The 13,287-nt window shown below is 34.4% G+C and overlaps 2 non-coding genes across 2 annotated transcripts; both read right to left on the bottom strand.

The window, feature by feature from the left end:
* Positions 1 to 4,846: 4,846 nt before the first annotated feature.
* Positions 4,847 to 4,911, bottom strand: LOC119803159. Its single transcript, XR_005283569.1, has one exon. It is a non-coding gene; the product is annotated as a small nucleolar RNA SNORD109A (small nucleolar RNA).
* Positions 4,912 to 13,220: 8,309 nt separating this feature from the next.
* Positions 13,221 to 13,287, bottom strand: LOC119803157. The gene has a single exon (XR_005283567.1). It is a non-coding gene; the product is annotated as a small nucleolar RNA SNORD109A (small nucleolar RNA).

The following is a 13,287-nucleotide window of genomic DNA, read 5'->3' as shown; positions in this document are numbered from 1 at the left end:
CTAAGAGTGTGTATAAATGGCATTTTTATTTCTGGCCTGCTGGACACAGGTGCGGGTGTAAGTATCATTACTCCATAATCTTGCATCTGTATTGGCCTCTTCAGGATGTAAATGCTCAGTTCCTGGGAATTGGAAACCCCTCTAGAGTAAGGCAGTGCATCAGACAGGTTGAATGCATAGGGACAGAAGGACAAATAGGAAAATTAAGGCCATATGTAGCCAATATTGCAGTGAATTTTGGGGGTCACGACCTATTGCATCAATGGATACGCAAATTAACATTCCTGCTACTTCTAGAGCCTATATTTCTGAGGAAAATATTAAAAGATATTACAGACGTTGAAAACCAGCTGTTCAGGCTGTACAAGAACACAAAGCAATTGATGCCCCTTCAGAAATACCAACAGACCTGCCTCTAAAATCATTGACTGAGAAACCAATATGGACAAAGCAATGGCCTTTAGCTAAGGAAAAGTTGCAGGTTTTAGAATAGCTGGTACAAGATCAATTAGATCCCCAAATTATAGAAGAATCTACCAGCCCTTGGAATTCTCCTGTATTTGTGGTTAAGAAAAAATCTGGTAAATGTAGAATGGTGACAGATCTCAGGGATATCAACAAGTTTATTCAACCTATGGGCTCTCTGCAATCTGGAATTCCTCTGCCCTGTTTATTACCAAAAGGATGGCCTGTCATAGTTATCGATTTAAAGGATTGTTTCTTCACTATACCTTTACAAGAAAAAGACAGAGAAAAGTTTGCCTTCACAGTGCCTATTTATATTAACTCTCAACCTACCAGGAGATACCAGTGGACTGTCCTCACACAGGGTGTGTTGAACTCTCCCACCTGGTGCCAATACTTTGTTAATCAACCATTGCAAATAATATGCAATCAATTTCCCAAGTCCATAATTTATCATTACATGGATGACATTCTGTTGTCTGATTCAAACAGTGATACCTTAGAAAGACTGTTTGAAGAAGTAAAAATAGTTTTACCTAAATGGGGATTGCAGATTGCTCCAGAAAAGATTCAGAGAGGAGATTCTGTTAATTATCTAGGTTATAAAATAGGTTTGCAAAAAATTAAGACAAAAAGAGCACAAATTAGGAGAGATTGGATATGGACACTTAATGACTTTCAAAGGTAGTTAGGAGGCATTTCCAGCCTTCCACCGGCTATTGGGATAACACCTAATATGATAATTCATTTAAATAAAACCTTGGATGGTGAAAAAGACTTAAGCAGTCCCAGAGAATTAACAGCTGAAGCAGAAAAAGAAATGACAATATTTGAAGAAAAATTACAGGAGGCACATGTGGATAGGGTAAATCCAGAGTTCAGTTGTATTCTCGTCATATTGCCTTCCAAAATTTCTTCTACAGGAATTTTCATGCAAAGAGATGATATTATCTTAGAATGGATCTTTTTACTAAATAAACCAAGTCAGAAAATAAAAACTTATGTGGAAAAAGTTTCTGAGCTAATTATAAAAGGCAAATTGAGACTTTGTCAACTAGACCAAGCAGAAATTATAGTCCCTTTCACTGCTGATGAGATAAAAAATATTAGGGGAAGACAATGAACCATGGCAAAGAGCTTGTGCTAACTTTATGGGAGAAATTAATAACAACTATCCAAAAAGCAAGAGGCTTAACTTTATAAAGAGAAATTCTTGGATTCTTCCTCGAATCATGCGTGATGCTCCAATAACTGGAACCTGTACATTTTATACTGATGCTAATAAATCAGGGAAGGCAGGTTACAAATCAGAAGACTTGAGTCCAGAAGGCAGATTTATATGCAATTCTTATTGTGCTAAGGGATTATTAAAGAACCTCTTAATATAGTTACTGACTCACAATATGTAAAAAGAGTTTCTTACATATTGAAACTGCTGAATTTATATGTGATGATAGAGAACTAACCTCATTGTTTATCCAGGTACAAGACATGATCAGGAACAGGCTTTGCCCTATGTATATAACATGCATATGATCCCATAAGATTCTGCCAGGTCCTCTAGCACAAGGTAATCAGAAATTGATCAATTGTTGATTGGTAGTGTGCTGCAGGCCTCTGAATTTCATAAAAAACAACATGTCAATAGGAAAGGCTTGAGGAAAGAGTTTTCTATTACATGGCAACAAGCTAAGGAGATTGTAAAGAAATGCCCTACTTGTTCTTTCTATAACCAAACACACCTGCCTGCAGGGGCTAATCCAAAGGGCACTCAAAGGAATGAAATCTGGCAGATGGATGTGTTCTACTCTGCTTCGCTAGAAATCTGGCTTTGTAAGTTTTTCCCTTTTCCTCCTTTTATAAAGGTGAGTATTTGATAATAAAGCTAGTTTGGTTAATTCCATTTGCTGACTGACCATGCCCCTTCATGTTCACAGTCACAAAAGTCAATATTAATTGCTATTATTATGAGATGTTTACTCTAGAAGACTTCCTCATCAAAAAAGAAAAGTTATAACCTCTACACTCAGATAGTAAAAAATTATAATTAAAACTATATCCATAAAGGGTATCAAACTACTTTAAAGATGGGTGAGTTTAACAATATTGACCAACAATAATTAAAAATGAGGATATTACCAATGTATCACTAAATAATAAAATAAAAATTATGAAATTACTAAATAAATGATGTTGAGCTCATGGTTCCATGAATAGAATACCTGTTCTGTTACAGCATCCCAATTTGTTTCCTGTTGCCTAATGGTGGAGAATTAGATCAAGATTACTAAGGCATGGAGGAATAAAATAAAGTCAAGAATTATTCACTAGCTGGAGAAGGGAATTCCCCTCTATGACCTAGTATATCAAAGGACTGAAGAATGATAGACTTGAGGACATGGGAAAGAACAAAAGCATAATCGTAAAGAAAGTATTATCTTAAATCATAGCTTGTGAAATCATGATATCCAAGATTTTAACCTTTAGAGATCCACATTCTTAGGAAAATTATTGAGTCAAGAGATAAAGACTTGGTAATTACCTTTTCAACATGAAGAATAAGAAGACCTCTGGGAATTTATTCTGTAACAGTAGAGAAATAAATGTTATCAAGGATGCTAAGTTTTCCACACAACGCTGTCTGCCTTGATAGCCATATTAGCAGACTACCTAGCATACCCAACCTTTCCAACCAACATTTCTTATTTCTTCCTTCCCATATTTTGGCTTGCCTTACAATGACACCTTTCTTTCCTGACTGCTTCAACTAAAGCTCCCAGTCTCTGTGCTTTGGACACTAACTTAAGGGGAGACAATTGCTTTACCTTTGATATGCTAGTGGCAGATGTACAGAAGCATGGGGAGATCATGGCATATACTTCTCATACTCATTTGTCCAGACATCTTATATGCCACATCTCCTAGCACACTGTATCTGCTTTAAGAAGAAGGAAGCCTGACAGTAACTCTGATGTTGATTTAATATTTTAAAGAAGACATGGCTAGCAAACAGTTCCTTTGATGTGCACCATGTTCTGGTTCATTATGTGAAAATGTTTCTCACCCTGGCACAGAAACAGCATTATGGAATGAAAGATGAAATAGAGATATCCATCAAAAAGCAGACTGTCTGGACCTTGGGCATCTCTACTTAATCCCAAGGAAAGTAATAACTTTGAATATGTAACACGTGGAACACTCACTTTTCTGACATATAGAAAATGACAACAAGAATAACTGGGTGGATGGCAATCATGAATTCTCTTTCTAACTTCTGTTTTGGAATGGTGTACGTCATTTCTAGAGCAGAAGGTATTGTCCATTCAAATTCCCTTCCCATGTACAATGTTGGTGATCATAGCCATTCCCTGCATCTTTTGTGAAAATTAGGATTTCTTTTCATCATGTCTCTGTATTATATGAAACTATCTATGAATAATTTTCTATGAGATGGGAATTGGTTGTTCTTAGCAGTGCCTGCATTCACCCCTGTTACACTTGAAAACTTCAGGTTTCTGCTGCATTATTTATGCTCCTCATGGACAGGCTTCCCATTTGTTTCCCCAGCTGACTGGTTTGGAGGCCTGGATGGAAGTTAAATGGTTGATGGACGTTGGAATTGTATCTCTGTGCCAAGTATACTCCTTGTGAATCTCTCAGCATGCAAATAATTTGAAACAATGTAAACAACGTGTAGTTCCCAATCACAGACAAGACTGATAAAAAGACAGATTTTAATTGGAGTTTATCCAAAAGTTCTCTCAATTTTTAATAAGAAATTATGATAGTAAGATATGATTGCTGACAGTATCCAGATCTGAAAATCAACTGGATATGGTGACTGGAGTATGAGATGACCATTAATTAGCATGTAGAATTGACACACCATCCAGGGAGGATGATATATTCAGAGACAACAAAGAGAAAAGGAATGACTCTCACAATACAGGAAATTATAAGCCATTCCTGCCAAAATTGGGAAAGAAACAGCAATACAAAAGCTCTCAAAATTGTGCAGTCAGGGTGGGCATGAGTCCGGCCATCTTGTCTTGTCCTTGTCCCATTATACTTATGTCTAATTCATCAGAGATTATCATTGACATTCTCCGTAATGAATCACTGCTTCTACCTCTTTTGAGTGTTTCAGGCATGTAACAGCAAATAACTTCAATTCATTGTACACTCTAGGGTTTTTAGTACAGTGTTTTAAGAGGCAGAATATGGAAGCAAAGACCTGAACACATTTTGCATCTAGAAAATTGCTCTTCTCTCAAAATTTAGGAGATCAAAGCCTGTGTGCACTTTAACTGTCTTCCTTTAAAATGCAAGAGTACTAGCCATCTTCTGGGGGCATTACAAATGTCAAGACAACCACTTATCTGGACCTCAGAGGGGATATCATTGAGTCAATAAGCATCCTCAGAAACCTGTTGTCATCATCAATCCAGATAAGGCAGCTTTTAACACATGAGCATCCCCAGTGACAATGGAAAGCAGTGATAGATAGATTCTTTGTCTTTGAAGAGGAAGGTCAGCATTGTGCAGCAAGCTTCTTTCTCAGGATCTCAACTGAGGTAAAGCATCAATGAGATCACAAGGACATTTTCTCCTATATTTATAGCCAATATGTCATCAACAAATATCAAAACTCTATTTTACCACAAGAACAGAAAAGAAAGCTAAACACATCAAAACTTTTGATGATCTGAATTAGTTCTTGACAACTAGCTTCATGGACAATAAGAAGAAAAGTACAAAATAAAATGCAATGAAAATACAGTGGTGAACTAAAACTATTTCAAAGGGCAAAAAATGTTCCTGGATTTCTGGATTAGCTACACAAGGTGGAAGTTTTTGATAGTTTCGCATTCCTCCTACTTCAGTGTGTCATCATCATCATCATCATCATCATCATCACCTTCATCATCATCCTCATCGTGATCATCAACATTGTTTTATGCCTTATCCTCCACCCTTTCTACCATCCAATTTTCCCTTGGTTTACCTCTAGGGACTTTGCACTTAGTCCTGGATGTGTCCATCTTGATTCCATGGTGTTATTCTTATCCTAACAAACTCAGCTTCATGGCATTCACTGTGCTATAATCATGAGAGTAAACACAGCAGAAAAAAACAATAATTGGAAATTATCACAAATGAATTTAAATATAATTTCATGTTTATGTTGGACTTTTTTGTGTTTGTGTGCCTTTTGTTACAACATGCTCTTTTATTTCATGAAAACTTTCAAAGGTTTAGCTTCAAATTCTATATTAGGTAAACATATAGGAATTGACCCTGATACTTTCTGAGAGCTTTGGAATCTAGAGTTGTTGCACACACTCTTATTTTTCAGATTTGAGATCAAATGATTTTTGCAAAACATAAATGATCAACCTGCAATTTGGAGATGCTTTCCATGAAAACAGACATGCTCAGATGAACCAGTATCCTAGTAATCTGAAAAAAATCGTTGTGAAACTCAGAGGGGGTCATTTCTGAATTCACATAAATTAAAGTCAGAGTAGTACAACACTTATCTTGCTTCTCGGTTTGCTAGAAAGGTACATTCAAGCATGGGCTATGTTGCGATTCTCAGGAAGAGGACTGCCCGAAAAGGTTGGAAAGAAGTGTTGGGTGAATGGAGATCAGGTGAAAAACCCTTGGATCATGGGGTGCATGAAAATTGAGCATCTCCAATTTACCATACATCAGAAAGGTTGAATATGATGGTGCTTTTAACAGACATTTTTGAATAACCTTCACACACCTGAGGTGACTCAAAATAAAACTCTACACTCAATGGTAATATTTCTTTAAATTTTCACTAGGTGGAGAAGAGACTTTTTCTCTATGAGACCTAGCATTTCAAAGGACTGAAGAGTAATAGACTTGAGGACATGGGCAGGAATAAAAACATAATATTAAAGAGAGAATCATCTTAAATTATAGTTTGTGAAATCATGAAATCAAAGATGTTGACTTTTAGAAATCCCCAATCTTAGCAAAAATTAATGAGTCAAGAGATAAAGACTCGGTGCTTATCTTTTATGAACAAAGAATAAGAAGACTTCAGGGACTCTATCTTGTAAGATTAGAGAAATAAAAGTTATCAGGGATGCTAAGTTTTCTACACAAAATTGTCTGCCTTGACAGCCACATTATGCAGACTACCTAGCCTACCCAAACTTTTCAACCAACATTACCTGTTTCTTTCTTCCTATATTTTGGCTTGCCTGACAATGACACCTTTTTTCTGATTGCTTCTACTAAAGCTTCCAGTCTCTATCCTTTACACAGTTACCTTAGTGGAGACAATTGTTTTCCCTTTGATATGCTAGTGCAGATATACAGTAGCATGGGAAGGTCATGTATACTTCTCATACTCATTTATTTTGACATCTTCTATTCTACATCTGCTAGCACACTGTATCTGCTTTAAGGAGGATGAGGCCTGACAGTATCTCTGATGTTGCATTTATATCTTAAAGAAGACATGGCTGAGCAAACAGTTCCCTTGATGTGTATCATGTTCTGGTTCATCATGTAAAAATGTTCCTCACGCTAGCATAGCAACAGCATTATGGAATGAAAGATGAAAGAGTGATATCCATCAAATGGCAGACCATGACAAATCATTTGTCTTCTTCTCTCATGAGAATTAAAGTTTTCTTGGATAGATCTTTACTGTCTGCAGTAATAATGAGTTGAATTCCTCCATTAAATTCACCCTTTATTCACATTACCATAGTACCCAGGAAAAGAATTCAAACATTCTACTGAGTCAGAATGGTGAGGGAATATATACTTGTCTCCTAATAGTTGAGGAAATACTTCCAGTTTTTGTCCCATTGAGTATGATGTTGACTATTATTTTATGTTCATAATTTTATTATTTATTTATTTATTTATTTATTTATTTATTTATTTATTTATTTATTTATTTTTGGTTTTTCGAGACAGGGTTTCTCTGTGGCTTTGGAGCCTGTCCTGGAACTAGCTCTTGTAGACCAGGCTGGTCTCGAACTCACAGAGATCCGCCTGCCTCTGCCTCCCGAGTGCTGGGATTAAAGGCGCGCGCCACCACCGCCCGGCTATTATTTATTTTTTAAATTTACTTATTTTTAATTAAAAAATTCAACCTCTTCTCTTCCCCCAATTTCCTTCCCCCTCCTCAATATCCCTCACCCTCCAACTGCAGTCCAAAGATCAGTCAAGGTTCCCTGTATTGTGGGAAGTCCAAGGTCCTCATCACTCCTTCCAGGTCTAGGAAGGTGAGCATACAAACAGACTAGGTTCCCAACAAACCAGTAATGCAGTAGGTTCAAACTGAGTGCCATTGTCTTTGGCTTCTGAGTCAGTCCTCCTATTCCCATTCTGTAGGCATTCGTTTTGTTTTGTTGACTGTGTCTCAAAGGCTATTTTCTATTTACTACAATTATAATAATCTAATTTCTGTCCTCGATCCTATTTATATATGTGCACATGTTTGTTAATACATACTGATTTTTATATGTTGAATTATCTTGTATTTCTTGGATAAAACCAATTCAATCATGGTATACCATCTTTGAAAATGTATTTTTAGATTCGTTTATTAATTATATTACATTTTTGTATCATGGTACACCATCTTTTAAAATGAATTTTTAGATTCATTTATTAATTATAGTACATTTTTGTATCCATGTTTATCATGGAAATTGGTGTATAGATTACTTTGTTGTCTTCTTATCCAGGTTTTTTTTCCATGTAATACTGGACTCATAAATTATGTTGCTGTTTCTTAACTTTGTACTTTAGGGAATAATTTGGGGAAGGTTGGTGGTAATACTTCATTAATGATTTGATAGACCTCAGTGCATAATCATTTCCTCTATACTGGGCTTATTATACAGCTTGTTTGAAATTTGTCTTTTATTTTTGCCCTAATAATCTATTTATTGACAAGACTGAAGTATTGAAGTCACTCTATAGTATTAACTTTATAGGGGGTTATTCTCCCAACAATGTCCCACACTGTTTGTAGTATGAAATTGCATTGCTATCAATTAGTGCATATATATTTATATATTCTTCAAGAAATTTCTCTTTATTAAATACACTGCCTTTCTTTACCTTTTATTTTTGGCGTGAAGTCTACTTCATCAGATAGAAATATGACTACTATTATAAAGAAGATAAACTTTCTACATTGTCTGTTTCAGAAGATAGAATATCTTATACTCTTTCCTGGTCTGTAAGGTTATTTTTTTTCTCAGAAATATTTTGATTGCAAAGGATCCCTTATGTGTGGTCAGTTTATTTTCTCTTCATTCGTTCAAACACATCCCTTTAACATACAGAGTTCGCAAAAAAAATTTACTTAAGTCATATGCAATAAATTATAGCATTCATACATAGATCTAGCATGACTCTTAATGATTGGAGCTCGAAAGATAATTTTCAGTGGTTAGCTAAACATTTATTTTTGTTATATTGTGTCTTTATGAAGGTGTGGAGGCATTTAATATGCTTGGGGATAGATGAAACATGTTACCTGAGCTAATGGGAGGTCACTGACTCCAGAGTGACAGTGGGGGAACCAGCATAGAACCAAACTAAGCCCTCTGAATGTGGGTAACTATTTTAGATCTTGGGCAGACTATGGGGCTGCTGGCCACACAGGATTTATCGCTACTGCTTGAACTGGCATTTTGGAGCACATTCCTTGGAGGAATACATTGCTCAGCCTAGATATAGTGAGGAGGGCCTTGGTTCTGTCTCAAACTGATGTAGATTTTGTTGAGTCTGCGTGGAAAGCCTTACCCTCTCTGAGAAGTGGATGGTGGGTGATGTGGGGGAAAATTGGAGGGAGCAGGAGGAGGAGTGGGAGTCAGATCTGGGATTGGTATATTAAATGAGAAATGATTGCTTTAGGAAAATAAATAAAAAGAGTAAGATGTAACAAACTTAACATTTCATTTCAAAAGAAAAAGAAATATGTAAGTCTTTGATTAATTTCCAAAAGTATAAAATATAATTTTGACTTTTGTTTGAGACAAACTTCCACTTTGTTGTCCAAGCTGGTCTTCAAATCAACATTTTCCTGTTTTATATCTTCCTGAATGTGAAGATCAAATGCATGTGTCTATGCTTGGCTAATTGTGTCTAGTTATGGGAACATATATTTTATGAATAAGTACATTTTTCAATGTTTCAGTTTGAATTTTTAGTGGTTTACAAACATTTGTTTTAAATGTTAAACCAAACTTAATTCCATACTTATTTTGACTCAATTGCAAACCATGTCTAAATATTGTTGAATTTCATTTTCTAAAAATTTGAACACAGATATGTATGCTCATGAAAGATGTTGCTATATACTTTTCATTTTACATGTAGTATTGTTTTCTGTGAAGGGACATTTAGATATTAATCAAGGGAATAATTCCAACACTTATATCTTCTAAATGATCATATGGAATTCATGTTTTAAAATATAGTGTAATCTATATTTCCTTGCAAAAATGCTTTTAATAAGCTGGGCCGTGGTGGTGCACGCCTTTAATCCCAGCACCTCGGGAGGCAGAGGCAGGCGGATCTCTGTGAGTTTGAGACCAGCCTGTTCTACAAGAGCTAGTTTCCAGGAAAGGCTCCAAAGCCACAGTGAAACCCTGTCTCGAAAAAACCAAAAAAAAGGTTTTTAAATAATAAGTTAATTTTTTTAGAAAACACTTTTTTTGGTTATCTACTTAATAAATTTTTCTATTTGTATTTTTACTTTTGCATATTTTGATTTTTTTAACTTCATTTAAGTTGCTGAGTTTATGGGTACTCCTATTATTTAACATACACATATTCTACAATATCATTTTTCATGTGTCTTAATATTTATATTTGTATCTTGATTTGAAAAATTATTCCCTTTAGATGTTTCTTAACATTATCCCATTAGTGGTTATTTTTAATTGTGTGTGTTCATTCAAATAATCTCCTCATCCTTATACACACAACTTTGTTTTTTTAAAAAACAACTACAAATTAATATAACAACCCCCCTAAAGAAAGAAAACTAATGAAATAACACTCAAAAAGAAAAAATAATACTGTGACCCAAGAAAAACACAAAGACAACAACAACAACAACAGAAAAACGCAAATCCAAAACCCCAAATCTGGATTCTATTCTATTTTGTCCAGCTATCCCTGAACAAAAGTTCTGCCATTGACTAATTTATATACCCAATTCCCTTTCATTGGAGAAAGCTAATTTTTCCTCCCTCAGAAGATATAAATGACAGCTCTGTTATTAATCTTTACACTAGTGGCTAGGTTGTCCTTCTTTCTTTCATACCTTCTTTAATTGGTGTGCTTTAATTTAACTGACTTTCATTTTCTATCGTCCCATATACACACACACACACACACACAAATATATATATATATATATACATACATACATACATACATATATGTACATGTATATATGGCAGATATTTACATATGTGTATATGTACATATATATATACTAATATATTTGATTACTTTCTGTTCTCTTTATGAATTTCCTGTTTCTCTTATTCTGTGTAATTTTATTCTTAAGTTTCTTTTACTAGAGTGTAAAGCCATTTATTGGAATATAATATCATTTACTTAAGGCTTCTATTACTTGTAATCTCAGAATCCGTTCTAAAAAATATCTTCAAAGCCAGGTTAGGTACATTTGAACTGGAAGACATTAATTTTTATATGTATTTAGTTTAAAATACTTGTCAGTTTCTCTTTTTATTTCTTCTTTGATTAGTGAATTACTTAGAAGTTCTCATCTTATTTTTCAAATATTTCGGAGATTATCAATAAATATTTCCTTATTTCTAATATCAATACACTGTGGAATTAAATCAACATGTTTTATATGAATTGTACTCATTTTAAAAGTATGCACTAATTCCATGATTACCTCATCACTTGTAATGACAAAAGAATCTGCTGATTTCTATTCCTGAACATGATGTGACCACTGCTATTCTACCCAACAAAGAAATAAATGGCAAAAGAAAAAACAAACAAATCCCTTTCAAAAATAATAGCAGTTATAATGATCTTAACATAATTTCTTTAGATACTGTGTCTATTTTCCCAAAGAACTTTCCCAACATCACTGATAGATATATTTGTCTTCATAAGAATTTGGTCATGTTTTATTTCTATAGTAAAGGTATTTATTTATATTTCTTTAATCAATTATATATGTATTTATATGTTTTTTAAATCAAGTATTCACTCTAGTACTGGAATACAATCAATATCAATCTATTCACAGTAATTATATAATACAGTTTCTATGTGATTATCTTAGTTCTGGGCAGCCGGGACTAACAAGCAGCTCCTTGCAACACCACACTAGGCATAGCTTGACCATCTGAGACCCTAAAATGTGTCACTCCTCAGTGACACACTTCTTCCAACAATGGCACACATACTTCAAGCTCATATCTCCTAATAGTGCCACTCCGTGGTGGCCAAGCATTCGAACATACGTGTTTATGGGGCGATTCCTATTCAAACTATTGCACTAACGAAGTATTATATATTAAATCATTGATTTCCTTATGAATACTTGTACAGTTTTGAGCACATCAGTCATTATGCACCATGTAAAATACGATGCACAAGACAACATTCTCATGAAATACCTTAACCAATATGCACTATACTGTTGGTATATTTTACTTTCTATTGAAATATGGAATACTTGTATACAGGGACATATACTGAATTACTACAGTGGAGTAAGTTTACAACATCCGAGCAGGAATTAACTAATAGAGAAAAGATGTTCTTTAAAATACCAGAATCCATGCAATTGTCTTATATCTATTACTTATAAGCCATAGAAAAGCTATAAAAATCAGATATATATTTCCATATTGGAAAAAGAATAGTGAACTCATGTCAGCCTTCACTGAATAAACTAGAAGCAAAGAATATTATAGTATGAACACAGACTCCTTATAAGTAATGGGTCTCTACTCTGGAACTCCAGTAAATAATAAAAAATACAGTATGATATTGTATCGCAAGAAATTGATCATAATGATTATTAGCCAATATAAATTTCTAAAATAATCCTTCATTTTATATCTTTTACATAATACAGAAAATAGTTAAAATGAAAAGGAAAGAACAGAAACAACAAATACTCCATAATGAATCTTTGGATAAAATATTAAAAATATCACAACAGTAACCTCCAGTAAGACTCAAAAGATACATAGATCTTAGAAACTTGCATATAGAACAATACATAGATTCTCTAAAGTTTATAGTTACCTGTATTTTCTGAAATGAATTTTCCAGTCTTAGATCTCTACGATAATACAAAATAAAAGAAATTTCGTTAAAAATACACAACACCCATAGTATCAGATGTTGAAATATCTTCTATTATATTTACCTAACAGGAGGACAATATTATTTTGAAATGCTAGTATAACTGTCAGTGTATATGCCAGTTGCTTGCCCTGCTTTTGATTCCATATTTCCATTGTTCCTATTTGTTACATATTTACTGGATGAAAGTGTCAGCAGCTCTGTTCTCAGAAAGAAAAGTGATGCCAATTTTGGATCACTAGACAAAATAACCGTGCATATTACATCAAAAGCGAGGGAGATAAAACCCACACACAGTACTTAGAGAATGTCACCAAAGACTCACTGCACAAAGGCAGGCCTGGAGAAACTTGTTTGTATTATCTGAGGGACTTACCTCTGAATCTCTGATTGCCACTTTTTATGAGTTACTCACCATATTCAGAGAATTGGATTCATCATCAATCC

This window comes from Arvicola amphibius, chromosome 12 (genome assembly GCF_903992535.2).
Source record: "Arvicola amphibius chromosome 12, mArvAmp1.2, whole genome shotgun sequence".
Classification (NCBI taxonomy): domain Eukaryota; kingdom Metazoa; phylum Chordata; class Mammalia; order Rodentia; family Cricetidae; genus Arvicola; species Arvicola amphibius.
This window is presented reverse-complemented; position numbering and strand designations above follow the sequence as displayed.